This window comes from Haliotis cracherodii, unplaced genomic scaffold, assembly GCF_022045235.1.
Source record: "Haliotis cracherodii isolate W230 unplaced genomic scaffold, xgHalCrac1.p SCAF_16, whole genome shotgun sequence".
Classification (NCBI taxonomy): Eukaryota; Metazoa; Mollusca; class Gastropoda; order Lepetellida; family Haliotidae; genus Haliotis; species Haliotis cracherodii.
The window spans coordinates 18,623,174-18,638,557 of record NW_027266271.1 but is presented as its reverse complement, the minus strand read 5'-3'; the positions used below and the strand labels follow the sequence as shown (position 1 = coordinate 18,638,557).

The 15,384-nt window shown below is 37.0% G+C and overlaps 1 protein-coding gene across 1 annotated transcript in view; it reads left to right on the top strand.

Moving 5' to 3' along the window:
• The first annotated feature begins 463 nt into the window (after positions 1-463).
• Positions 464-15,384, top strand: part of LOC139463909 (uncharacterized) — a 54,995-nt gene continuing 40,074 nt past the window's right edge. The window contains exon 1 of the mRNA XM_071245329.1: positions 464-636. The gene's annotated coding sequence lies outside the window, so the exon portion shown is untranslated. The remainder of the gene's footprint in view (positions 637-15,384) is intronic.

Genomic DNA, 15,384 nt, shown 5'->3' with positions numbered 1-15,384 from the left:
ACAGGAATGCTTTTCAGTAAATATCAAAATTGTATATTTGTGTTAAATTTTTTAATCTTTAATTTATTTTGGTGTGTATAGTAACGCTTTAATTCGAGAGCATTTGGTTTATGTTTGTAGATAATAAAATACATTATGAACAGGAAATGTGCACATGAGTTAGATTTGTCGAAATCATGACGATCATGTTCTGCGAGCGGAGCTCGTTTGGTTGAAAAATAGCCAGGGCATTATTACAAAGCGCCAGCGTTACACCAGCTACAGGCAACAACACCACGTGTTTTCGGAAAACGAACTAGTTTTCATCGAATGCTTTTAGAGAAATGTCAGGAGTAATACCGTTCTGCATCGACAGCTAAATTTGTTTACATTCACAATCTCCAACCGGAGATTCTATTGGCTATACCTGCGATCTAATTACGGAGGGGTTCTTTGTGCGAGAGTTTCGCGGGCTTTTTGATAGGTGACTTCCGGGGAGTCCCCGATGTCGATTTCTCTCGGCTCTTACGTCACAGCCTGCCATTCACCGCCATCTTTGAACGATACAGGCATGAAGTAGTCGACTCTCAAGAACTGTGCAATACACTGAGAGTTTTTCGAACAGGGATTAAGGATATTCCTCACGGTAGATGCTGGGTAGGTAAAGTTTTTGCTTCGGTCGCTCTTTGTTAGCGTAAATAGGTCAGCGCCCCCTGTGCATTCCTTTACATGCCGATTCGGGGCACTCGCTCGCCTCGACTGACAAACCTTACCGCTTGGCATCCGATCGGAAAAAAACTCGGGTAAGAATTGTTTTGTGTTCGTATGTCACCTGAATCTATTCACGCGATGTGGGATGTATACAACCTTCGTCCGTGGTATATTTTGCAATAATATGCAACGAAAAAGCAACATTGTTCAGAAGTGTTTGCAAATTGTTACATTGTTGACTTTTGAACGTGTTTGTTCTATCTTCGACACTGACTGCTTGCGGGGCAATCATTTCGACAGATAGGGTTGGTGGGTCACATTTATTCGACATCACAGAACCAGAAACATTTGTTCTCAGTTGTGGGCATTTCAGTACGCCTGTCACAATTTAGAAGACTACGAAGTTATGTGTGTGTACATGACGGCTAGGATCTAGATTCGGCACATGTTTTGGGCAGGTGCAATGCATACTTGCTCCTGAGATTTTGACATTCAACACAGCGTTGAAGCGAGAGGCAAGGGGCCCCCAGACCAGCTTTTTACCCCTTACTAAACCTCTGGCCTGCCAGTGAGAATGCTGTCTATTTTTAGGAAATAATGGAGCTCTGTTTCAACCTTGTTCCCTTCTTTATCTGGGAGGTGAGATTTGTGCTTGAAAGGAATACATTTGTTTGCAACTTTGTTTTCACACATGCAATGTTTCTTCCATATTTCATTTAACGTGATGCTCTGTAAAAGAACTGAAAAGAAAAGTACATATTTCATAGTTTGTAATGTTTCTCTATAATGGTACAACTTAAACATGTTTATAGGTATACAAATTTAATGTTAACCATGTCAAGTTTAAAGCAACATTTATACATAAGTGTTTCCATAAGTTTATTACGTATACTCAGGTTGTTTTTAGAGATAATATCTTGGTTACCAATAATGGTTTGTCTAAAAAATCAAACACAGCAAGCTTATTTTGTGATAGTCATTCTTGATACTTATAAATTATTGGATTATGAGTCATTGATAATGTGCATTTAACTCATAGGTTTGCTCCTATGCAATAAAACTTTACGAGTTTATTGCTCGTCATATAACACACCATACAAATGCTATTTTGAATGTTCTCAGTGTCATAGAAGACTTTTATCTTCATTATTTAATACCCCTTGTGATATCATAGGTGTGTATAAACAAACTACAACGTTGTTGTAGGTAACTTGCTAACATGGTACGGCTGGGTTTATCACTGCAAATAGTTTTAATGTTTATACGACCAACCTGGTATGATTGCGTATTGAAATCTATGGAGTGGTGAATAGTTTTATGTACTTTCTAAGCACCAATAAACATGCTCAACTGTTATTTGTGAAATAACATGATCTAAAAAAAACCCTCTGTTTCTTAAGTGTGCTGTAACCTTTTATCAAATCTACATTGAAGTCATATGGTTTTTCTTAGGTAACCATCACAAGATCATTTAATTTTAGAAAATACAATTTCCTCTTTCTCATAGGAATAACCTTTCCATTTTTGTAAAGGAGCATGTTAAGAAATGACACCTCCGTAGTTAGTGCTGTGTGTCCCCCCACAAGCGTAAAAACTTATGTATGTAATTTCTTGGTTACCCATAACGTTTTGTGAAAAAAAAAAAAACAAACACAGTAAGGCTATATCATGAAAGTCATTCGAGATACAAACTTATGTATTATGAAGTAATTTCAGCTCTGCAGCAAGTATACAATGGCGTTAATTACATTTTGATTATTTCAAAATCAATCAATGCTACCACTTGCACCTCTTGGATGTTGCTTCATTTGTGGTATCAGTCTGACTGATTTTATCTGCATCAATTCCTTTGAACTTTCCCCATGTAATGAAATCTATCCCTGCTTCTAAAGACATCTGTTCTCCCCATAAGGAGGTATTGATTGATATATCTTCCTGATCAGTAGCGTTGGCATGTATGATTGATATTTGTGTTTTCTGTGTCAGTCTTCGATAAAAAACTAATGTTTAACAATCTTTTCCTGTGTTTTTTGGTTTGCTTGTATTACTTTCATTTCATGAGATAATGATTCAAGACACCTAAATGTGAATTGCAGTTTTTATAAATTTCATGCAAGATTTTATTCTGTTATGGTGATAAGAGTTAAAGATGCGAACGCAAGCTGTTTCAACTCGTATTCTTGAAGCCCTGATAGTGTGTAACATGGATAATTTACTCATCCATTCTGACACGCTGTCAATGTTGACTTTATTAAAGTCATTTTCTGTGGACAAATATAAAATTGCAGCAGAATTGTCACATTTTGCATTCTGCAGTATTTGAAACATACAGTTGTTGCAGCCCTTTTTGTCAGAAATTCCTTAGATCGCAAATATCAATTTTTCATGGAAATAATTTTCAAGTATTATTCCACTGTGGAAAGAATATTAAATTTGAACACGCTGACTTTCCAATACTTGATACATTTTATGCACAGTTGTTTTTCTTTCTTCCAAATGTCTTCACGGGTCTCGGCTTCCAAAACCTACAGCTCCCTATCCTGAAATCTACATATAAGTAACGGTGATGTGAAGCCAGCAAGTCTACAACATTTTTGTTTAGATGCACACAAATAGTCCATATATACCATAAAAGTTGATAGCTTTTAAATTTAATACCCAAGAGTTGTTAGCTTGGATGTTTTCATCGCGCAATATCACTCCAGTGAATTGCCATCTAACTTTGTTTGGCCGCGATCTTTTCATGGTTGCATTTTGATGTATTTGTTTTTCAAATTCAACCTAAAAAGTAATGCTCTGCATGAGGAAGCTGTTTTTAAAATTGAGGTATTTTACAGTTCATGTACATCTGTTCAATATACAGTTCTGTCTTCGAAGAAATTTTCCCACACGGCCAAATTTCGTTCTTCTCTTTTGAATTAATCGAGACTACACTGTTGGACAACTGTCATATTCATCATGCATCTTGCTGATGCAGAGCTTGGTGGATATGATGTATGGACTCAGTTCAACAAAGTGATCTCAGCGCTAAGATCTTTGTGAAACATTCCTGATAGAGTAGACACTTTATATCCAACTTCATAGTCCACAGCTTATTTCTGACTAGTGAGTTTTGTAAACTAAGTGGGTATTAGGATAATACAAATACTCCCCTTAGATTTCACAAGTCTTGAACTGGAGGCCATGTCTACCCCCGACTGTACGTTCATCTTAGATTGTTGAAGAATATGATCTTGAAACAACCTTTCCATTGCTTCCTCCATCAGATGAGACAACATCCGTTGCATTGGGTTAGAGGAATGAAAGATGAATCTTTGGTTAGTGATGCTGTGCTTTGAGAAAGCTTCATGGTGTGGATTTGGAGCATTATGAATATGCACATGGTCTGTTTTTGAGTTGATTGTGTGGAAGACTACATTATTTTAATGGTATCTTTTAAACAAGATTCCATCATCAGCTGCCAAGGTTTGGTCTGCAGATTATTCTTTTTCTATGCATCAGGAATGGAGTATCTATAGTTTTAAAGTTCGCTATTGTGGATGAGTGTCTGTCCCTACAAAAACATGGTATTTGTTGTTACCCTGTCAGATACTAGGTATTAATGGCTTAAAACAAGGAATGGTTTGGCTTAGAATCAGTAGGCTGTGTCTCAATTGGGTATCCATGTTAAACTGTGGCATGCTGTCTCAATGGGCAAGCACTATAAAACCTACATAAGTCCGGACTAATACAGCCGGACACGCACACATGCATGCACATTGCTATATAAGTGCAAACACCTTAACAGGATGTTAATCCCCATTTACAATACACATGCATAGTTCCCTTTCTGTGATCCCGAAATCTTGTGTCTGTGAATTACATGCCCAATAACAAAATTTCTATCATAACGAATCCTGCATCGCTTCAGGATTGTCCTCCACATCAAGCTGACGCGCCGTGGTATAACTGAAATACTGTTATAAGCCAAGTTAAACCAAACACACTCCAATATCAATACATGATTGGATTGAATTACGATTAAAAAGATCGGTTTTAAAGATCCGATAATTAAGACATTTTGTAAAATGATCACCTCAGTACAGAATGAAAATTATCACATATCATATTCGGCCTGCCTGCAAGAATCATTTCAGCAATAGCGTTCTGCTGTGGAAGCTCTCCCCGCAATAGGCGTCTGTCTCAATACATGGTTCTGCTTCAACTCTTAACAAGCTCAGCGATAATTACCATGTTGTAAAAGTTGTATAATAACAAGAAGAATCCGGTAATGAGGCTATGCTCTGTTCGTCTCCTACCAGGGGGTTTATGGTCTTTGTGTAATCTTTCAATTTACGACTTTAGCGGTGGACGTTCCAATTTGCAGTTGCTTTTTCTTGGCTCATAGAATCACTCTGATACTGGTTTTATATACGAATCAAAAGAAGTTAAGGGCCACCCAATTCTTTCATATTACTATTGCTAGTCTGTCATCCCAATTCTTTCATATTACTATTGCTTGTCATGCTAAAGATTAACTGAAGTAATATGAAAGAATCAGCTGGTCCTTAACTTCTTTTGAGTGGTATTTTTTGTAAGGATTTCTGTATTGAAGATTCATTTTTGAGGCTGTTTGTTGTCCATGGAATGCCTAACATCAACTTGAAACTGGCTTTCGGGACTTTGACTTATTTTCCAATATCAACTTTGTATGAACTTTTCTATATCAGTTGCCTGAATGTTTCCTTCAGATTGTATGTAAAACTTGCTAGACTTTCCAATGAACTAGATACTGTTGAAATGCTTGCATTTTGAAGGGTCTTCGAGTTATATAACAGTGTCCAATATTAACTTTGTAATGGAGGTTCTTGTTTGAATGCTTCCATTAAGCCACTTTCTATACCTTTGATGTTTTTAGATGAACTGGATACTGTTGATATTCTTCAATTTTGGAGGACATTTGAGATACAGTGATGTCCAGTATCAACCACAGTGATGTCCAGTGTCAACCTTTTATGTGAGGAGTTGTTTGATTTGGTTGTGTGATTCTTTTGAGAGATGGACACTGAAGGTGTTTTTAATTTGGTCTACAGATTCAGTGACGCAAACTGTGAAATGTGTTTGTCACTAGTACTGTGACCTATCTGGTGGAGATTGGATGGGAAGGTGTGGCCTTGTTGGTCTTGGACACTGCTGGCTTCAGACTCCACCAAAAGTGGGGTACCTTTCCAACCTGCCAACTATGGCTTTTCTTGCACAGAACTCATGATATAACTGAATACTGCTCCATATGTCTCAAACCACCTCCTTTAAGTTTACATTGTGTTACATCAATGGTGAATAAATTTTGAAAAATATTTTTTTTTATCGATGGTTGTGCATTTTTTCCATAATCCATGAGATAAGCAATCTTATATTCTCACAATACTGCTGAACCCCCGAGAAGGCAGGCAGATTCACAGCAATGCTGGAACAAGGTGTAAAGGCATGTTTCCATTAAATTTGCTCATTTGATGATCCTATTGATTCTCATGGCTATTCAATCAGTACCTAATCAAGTGGACATTTCTCTGTAAAGGGAAAATACTTGAATCCCCGGTTGAATCCCCGTTTGAATCAGTATGGCAGTTCATATCCTAACCATATAAAGAATGTAGTGCTCTAAAAGGGTTTAAAGACGTGTTACCAAAATGGGTATGAGCTCACTGAATAATCGCTGAGAGCGTTTCATGAATGATTCCGCAGAAACACTCTCCGATTCCTCTTGGCATGGAACGTGGATTAACAGCTTGCTGACCACGTTCTGATTGTCCCACCTCCGTATGAATATTTGATACACTTGTAACAGTTCGATATATTTTTTTCAAGGCTAACCAAACAATTTTTTTTCACTGGGATGAGTTCAACACCCTGATCCATATTTTATTCAACTGCGGATCTTATTTATTGGCTAGAAGAACACGCATCTGCAGAGATTTTTTTGTTCAAGAAATGGCTTCTTTTTGTTGCTGATGTTTATTCAACTTTGTTTGCGGAGTTGAATGTTGTATTTCTTTCTATACACTATCAAAAACATTAGGCTTTAAATTAATCAATATAAATATCAAAAGATGATAGCATTGTAAATAATTTATTGGTACCTAATTATTAAATATCATTAGAAGAGTCATAAGGATGCCAAGTCTGTGGAACAAGTGAAGTTTGAGTTTTGAAAACATTGACATAGGAAGCGCATATATCTCTTCTTACATTCCTAAACCTGTCACATTTATCTTGGTGGAATTATTTATTATTATCTGTTCACGACAAACATAACCTTTTTCTCACCGATTCCCACGGTGGAAAATTCAATAACACCTTGCATGCTTAATTAAAACCAGACTGCTAATCTTGACGCAATTTCATGGTGCATAATCTTATCACAAGTTTCTCCTGACATTGACTACGTAATCAGTCCTACACCTTGCGAACGGTTGTAGAAACAATCTCTGTATAAGCAGAGATTTATCCTGGGACGCACAAAACTCTCTCCATTCATTCTGAGCCCAGTTCAAACATTTTCCATTCCCATGTTATTGGAACAATTCGGCACCTGAGATAAGTTTCAGTGTGTGCCCCGCCTCCGCAGTGCCCTATTGTTTTCATAGTCTTACCTGTTTGTTTGCAGTGTTTGTGTTGCCCGCCCATGTAAACAATCCAGAAGCCCAGAGTGCGAGTCCCCCTCGTGGGGCCAATGGTCATAGAAACCCTCATGTGTTTTTGCTCAACTTGTTTTAGGCATGTCTGGCTTGAGGAGCTTGTTATTGTATTTTTGTTTGAAACGTTTATTAATTCTCACATCTAGCTCCTAGATTAGACACATGCCGTTCATTGGGTTTGCATCCTTAAACAAAAATGTGGGCTATATTGAATTAGAGCCTGGTATTTTAAGTGTGGTTAATCACTGCGGTTCTTTAAGACGCGGCTTTAAAGTCTCCGCCATGAGAGATAAAACTGACAAAATTGTAAGAGTTTTTCAAAATGATTTCTGTTATGTTTGTGTTTGCAGTTTGGAGACAATTTGTTAAATTTTTAATCTTAATTTCATCAATTTCAGGTTTTAAACTTTTGATTTGTAAATTGAAAATCTGAAAAAGTCTTGAAAGATGTATAACTGTTCATTCATCATGTTAACGTGTTGTAAAAACTCAATTCATTTGTATTGCTAGATGCACAAAGCTAGATTCATCTGTTAATGTTACAAATTCCCATTTGTTTGATAGCCTGGGTATTTCATTCAATGAGGTATCATTTTTTTCTTAATAATGTAACAAGTTTGGAATGGAGCCATGCCACTTTGAAATACAATATGCGAGCGTGTTGATCTTATTATGCATGTGTACAAACACATACATTAATTCACATGTATATAAATTGGCCTTCAGAAGACACCTTCATAAATCATTCTGACCATTTCTTATCAAGGTGTTTGTCCATATATGTCAAAACACATTACTTGCATACGTGTGAAATTGTACAAAGCTGAAATACATAAATGGAAAACTTCTTGAAAGGTTTGGTTTCTAAATAAATTGAATTGTGTTTTTTTCCAAAATTTGCACATTTGGTATGCAGCACAAACAGGTTGATATCTCCAATCAAATATTTAGTCTCTGGTCATACCCACATGTGAACGAATTTCTTGTGTCCTCCGATGATATTTCTGGAATGTTGCTTAAAACCACAAAAACCATACTCACTCATTGCTAATAGTATATCATCATGGGTTGTAAATCATTTTTTAACCGCCACAATGTTCAATTTTCGGTTTTGATATGTTTATGAACATGATGAAGGGTGTTGGATACACAAGATTATCACTATAATTTGTTAACAGAAGCAGATTTGCATTGTTAAAACTTCTGAAATTACCGATTTCGGATTTCTGTCTGAGAACTGGATACAGTCTGTTTTCACATAGGTACATTTCGTACACATGTATGGATCTGAAGTAAGACAGATTTATTTCTACATTGCAAGTAGTTTCTCAGCTTTGAAACTCCACATATATTCAACGTTAAAAATGTAGTGAACGAAAAAAGATTCTTAGTCAATAATCCGTTTTGAAAAAAAATGTCATTTGTTTTATGCTAACTTGATAAGATAAGTCTTCTCGTCAATTTCAGTTAACCCAGTGATAGGTAGCTGTCTTACAAACTTTTTGCATCCTTTCAGTCGTGGAAAAATGTCAAAGTTAGACTTTGTCGTGGTGCAAAGTATTGTATATATGGATTTCATATCACATGTGGACAATCGTGGAGAGACTTGAATGATGTTATTGCCGAGCCTTTTGACATCAAATTGATTTCAGCTTACTGATTTACATCTAGCATGTATAACAGGTTTAGGCTGGGAATGGAAGTCATATTATGTCAAATTATGTGTTCGAAGTGAGTCTTTAGTGGGTTTGTGTCTTGTGTATTTGTTTTTAATGAGACTTTTAATGAAAATTACTTTTTTTCACTTATCCGTCTGCTGTGTTTTAGTTGACTAAATATCTGATGCGAAGTAGGTTTTGTTTATTATGGATTGTCTTCATTGTGTTGTGGGTAGAGCGGAAGGTTGGTGGTTGATCCCTGAGCATCTCATGCCAAAATATGTCAAAAGATGGTACTTGTTGTTATCCTGCCTGGCGCTCGGCATTATGGGGTTGACGCGAGAACTGGTTGGATTGGATTTGGTATACTGTATCTGAGGTTCGTATTCATGTGAAACTGTGGCATCGTATCTCAGTGGGCTAGAACGATAAAAACAGCAATAGTCCACACTAGCAGCCACACACACATGCTTGCACACCGTTATATAAGTTCAATTATCTTGAATGTAATGTCAACCTGATTTCACCTCGTCTCACCCACTGTTCGATGTCATGATTGACTTGTCAGTTGACTGTTTCTACTGAGGCCATCATCAGACCACAACAACATTGCTCATGCTATCAACCACTGGTTTGATTTGATTATTTACAAACTGCCTTGCTATTGAATATTGCTGACTAGCATAAAACAACACTCACTCAGAAGTTACGTCGACATATTAACACAAAAAGTCACAGCATCAAAGTACTTATGTTTCACTGAACTTAATTTGGCATCGTTCATTTACCCTCTACCCCACAAAATTGATGTGTTCAGTGGCGAAAGAGTACCGAACTTGTACAAGAAGCCGATAATATCTGCACCTGTCTCCCAATTGAAACTGATGTAGATTAATGCTATCTCGAGGCAGAGCACCTTATGCTGGGCTGTTATCTGTCAGATCATCCTCCCCTCGGGGTCCCTCCAAGTACTCTTTAGGATCTTCTTCTTTCCCTCTGTAAAATGGGAATGGATAATTAAGACCTATATGGTTTTCATGATTGAAGCAATTAACTGTCCTGGTAAAGACAAGAGGATTTATTTTCCTGTTACAGGATTAGAGGGAGCTAGAGTCTGTCCCGAGGCCGTATAGATCTGTGGTAGATAAATAGCCTGGGGTGTTTTCACAGGTATGTCACAGTAGTGTTGGGCAGTTTCACACATTGGGTCGAGTTATAGGCATTTGGCATGGAATTTGGGTAATTTATGTGGACATAAAGGAAGGTTCGGGAATCGGGTGTGCACAGTGAGGTTGGTTGTTTTGAATGGATGTTTCATATCAGTGGATAATGTGTGTGAGTATGATTCTGTAAAGTGTTTTCTGAAATGGGATGTCATTTACGAATATCAACAAAACAGTTTTATGTGAAAGAAGAAACCGCCCTGCCACAAATTCATAGAGGAAATTTTATTTTATTTCTATATTTTTTCATTTTTATTTTAACTTTTTAATTTGTTTTTCATGCCTTCTGGTTCACACAATCTTAAATGTAATCATCTCTGTTTTTTATTGGGTCTGACAGTTTGTGAATAAATTTGCTGGTTTGTTTATATTAACATTAGAAAAGTGTCGACCTCTGAAACAACGAATTTGAAGTGAATACTTAGATATATGTACTCGAAAAAGGGTGATCACGAGGAACATTGATAATGATTACAGCAACATCTCTTCTATCATATCTATTGTATATTGAGCTCACGGCACGATTTATCGCGTGACTTTTTGCTTACTTAATAATCATACTGCCATAAAATGCGGTTCCGCTACATTTACCACGTTGGTTATGATTGCTACACGTAGATCCAGTCTCTTATATTATAAGGATGACTGGTTTTTGACCTGAATGTGGGTTAAGGGGCGGGATGTCGCTAAATAACCCTGCTGCTTTGTCAGTTTTCATAAATCAGGCTTAATAATGATAATAGAGCCATGAATCAAGCCTCTGGTGCGTATGATTTCAGTACAGAGTTTGTAAAGCCAAATTTCAATGCCAATTCTCCTTCTAACATAGCCGTGAAGATGGCGATCACAGGAAATGCTCCCAAACTTTTTTGTTTCCTTTTTCCACCAATTTTTACCCCCTGTAAAGGCCTAATCCTTTCTTTTGTGTTTGAAAATAAGCTCTGTCACTCCCTTGAATTTTTGAACACTCAGAATGAATACTTTGTAGTAATGCTGGTTTGGTAGGCTTGATGGAGGTGTGGATTCAGTAGAAGACAGGTCAGTACTGGTATCAAGCAATTGTTTTAAAAATTTTGTCCCTTGAATTGCCATTTAGTGCCAAATGAAATTCTTCATTGGGATGAGTCTGGGTATCAAATATTCCACAGCCATAGCTTGGGATAGTGTATGCTTGCCTTGTATGCTAGGTGATACACACACATCTCATTTCTTAAGATTTACCTTTTCACCTTTAAATACTGTCAAACAATGTTGTGTCAAAGTGGAAGGGACCTGCGTCAGTACTTCAAGTGAGCCAAGGTTCGAGACAACCAAAATTGATGAATAAGGAAGGAATACACAGGGACTAAGCTTTTACTTCAAGACAACCCTAGGTTTGACACATCAAAGTTCGACACAACAGTGTTTGACTTTTTTTTAATTTTCGAAATTAATATTTTTCAACCATGTTTTAGAGTGTTGATGGTTTGATGATGGTTTTGAATTGATGTAAGTCAGTTATCAAGAATCCTGTACATCACTGATGAAATAACTTCTGCGGAACAGCATCTCCAAATATTCCGGAGTTTCTCACACACTATGAATACTAAAGGGGACACCGTGTGTATTCACTTTGATTTATTCACGCGTTAAATGTTTGAGTAGGACTGGAATTATGGGCTAAATAGGAGATGGAAATGGGTTCATCTAACAATATCTATGTAGCTCATTTGGTAGCAAGCTTTCACTCTGGCATTCAACACTTTGTCAAGAAAATACTCATGTATTTTGGCTGATTGTGCTTATGTATGACAATTTATTGTTTCAATCTTGGTCATCCTCTTCGTGTTCATCCATCCTCTGGTAGGGATATGTAAGCTTCTACCCAGGATGCAACTGCTCCATCAGTGTTAGTCATAACCTTACCCAACCTTCAGAGATGCAACTGAACCACCTCATGTTGGACGGCCTGAAGATTGCACAGGACAGCACAATCCCTTGCATCTTACAACAACAGCTTAATAATTTCCCTTCTATGGAACACAAGTACTCTCGAGACTATTTTAGGGGATATTTTTCTAGCCCTAGGGGTTTGCTTGTGCCTGCCATCAATCATCGAGATTGATGTATTGAGGAAAGACAATAGGCAATCGCCAAAACATCAAGTCTCATTGTTTTACATTGACAAGGGGTCTGCTGCCAGGGCCCTAGGGCATCCCAACCTGCTGTTAAGTCTCACCTTGAGCTGAATGGTATTTTTCAGGGCTTTATGTCCCCTAGGGGTCCTTCTGTGGGTGGTACAGCCGTGTTGAATGTGGTGGAATTCTATTTTGCAAGCAACTCTTTTGTATTCTTGTTTTAGTGGAAAATGGAATTTCTTGAAAACTTATTTGGGTGCATGTTTTGCAACTTTTTGTGTTCAATCAGAAGCTGAAATAATTTTCTTCTTCTGTACTGCAATTTGAATTTTGAATTTTTTTCAGAATTGGTGATTAGGGTTTAGCTGTGTTTGTTCAAATGAGCCACGGCCTGTGATACCTTTTTTGATTGTTGGTCTTAGAAACTGAAAAATACCCAGCCAATATGTCTGCTTGTCTAACATTTAACATCACATCAGATTATGATGAATTTTATGTATATTTGATGGGCTATATACTATAAACATGGAGTCTGCCTGGTGACAATCGACTATCGTCACATTTTGTTACGGATAGAAAGAACAATATACTACAAAATGTTTGACTCTTTGTCTTGCTCATCCCTTATGACCAACAGTTAATTTCAATCAATATCTTACCGAAACACTTATTTTGTACACGTCATGAATTTGGCTTTTGACATGCTCAGTTTTGCAGTGTCGAGAAAGACCCTTCTTTAAAGATAGTGCAACTATCTGATCTGTTCCGAAGAAGCCAGACAGTAAAAACTATATGGGACAGTTGCTTATATTATTATCTTATTGGCTCAGAATTGTCAAAATTATCAGTTTGCTTCTGAGACGTGTAGTCTGATTCAGTGTGGATACAAGATCCACAGAGGCAAATATAATCTAAAGATAAGCATATATTATTGCAGTTTATATTTAACTTGCTGAGTTGGTGCCAAAACAGTCCACAAGATCACTCAAACTTGATTTCATTCCCCCCCGTTTCCATAAAACAAGTTCTAGTGCAACAGATATAAATCTTAAGTCACAAATCACAATGGCCGATAAACATCGCCCAAAACAATTATCTGGAATTCCAATTTCCTATCCAAATAGGGATTGGTATAAATTTCTCTTTTGCATTAAATTGTTCCTCGTTGCATTGAAATGGTCAATGATTCATAGAAACCATGAATATGAAATGGAAAAAAATATTTCCGAATGTTTAACATTTTTATCTCCTTGCGATCACACGATTATTGATTGGTTGACTATTTCTGAGCATTTAGTCGTAAACTTCAACTTTTATTGCAAAAATGATTACTTCTGTCTCACAGCATCTATTGCACCCTTTTGAGGCGATTTGTTTGGACGTGTGAACATTTTAGTCGCCTCAGCTGATCCTTGTTAATTTAATCAATATTTAGTCAGGCCAATTTAGCATGTTTTACGACAGCCCATTTTAAATTTTCCCATGCAAAGTAGAGATCCCTAAAACCCCACTCAGAAATTTCAAAAGCATTAATCAAAGTAGCCCTCATTGGATGTAGCTCCAAGAGATGATAACATTATGCAAAGATATGATATGAATACATTTCAAGTTGGGTTTTGTGATGAATGCATGAATCATCCCACGTTGTTTCTTCCATTGTCTTTCTGGAGATGATACTGTATATTGAAGTGGTAACAAGTTATTTATAAGGTTCCTGTCACTGTCTGAGTCACTTGGGAGGAATTCCCCAGTCGATCATCTCTGAGGGTTCAGTGGTTTTAATTAAATATATACAGTTTACTCTTTCCCCTCGTTCACAAAGTCTTCAAGCTCACTGGCAAGTTGAAGGTCTCCTAGACTTGCTTAGGCTGTTGGGTCATATTTCAGGTTTGAAATGACAACTGTTTATGTTGAATGAGGTTCAATGTTGATTGGCTTCTGTTAAGAATGAAGTTCACTGCTTTCAAGAGCTTTTTGGGCCATGTTGTAGACACATTTCCAAAGTCATCTTTGGATAAGTGATATTGTTTTCATGTTTAGTTCAGTATTGAGCCCTCCTGAAACTGCCTTTTTGTCTTCAAACTTGGAGGAATGGTGAAGCCCAGAGGTTAGGGTGTTTGCTCATCGCATCAGCCCCAGGTTTGATTCCTTTATTGGTACTTTGCATGAAGCATATTCTTGATAAAGAAGCATAAAACAAGACTCTTAATTGGGATCTGTATGTCATTCAATGGTTAGAAAAGGATATGATACCTCTTCAGAAACTTACTGAGCCTTTTGAATACTTGGAGTGATATTTATGTTGGTGGCAAGACTCAAAATACAGCTGAAAGATGTCATTAGTGTTCCTTCAGCATTTCTACAGTCGCATCAGAAGGCAGCTCTACCTTAAAGGTTGCTCCTGCAAGTTGAGAAAGTTTTCTCACCAATTGCCGAATACATAGCTGCCAACTGTTCAGAATATTTAGTATTTGTTACAAATTTGAAACTAAATTACAAATTTATCCAAATGATATGCCAATCTACTAAACAAATCATAAGGACTAAAGACAGGGTCATCATATAGCCTTACACTGTCTACTACGAACACATCTTGTTTATTGGCTTTATTGGTTTATTGGTATAAAGTTTATTTATCGTATTGCATCTGTCCAATCCACTCGTATTATCAGAAGTAGCTGTAGTCTAAATAGAAACTAAGTGAAAACATTATGAAGTTTCAGATCACATAATATATTGTACTGCAGACAAGGTCATTGGACTTCAAGGTCCTGACCAGAAGTTCGTAACTAAATAATAATATTAATTTGGAAAGTTGGCAGCTATGCTAATATCACGTTGATATAAGGGCTGGGATGAATCTGAAACTAGTCCCATGAGCGACAATAAGTTTACTGTTCATCAAAAGCCTGTTTAAAGTCTAAATGCTCCCTGCATGTGGGTGAGTACACTGCCATGCCTCTGTTGAAGGATTGCTGAGGCTCATTATACTCCATTGTTGAGAACCAAACATACCTTA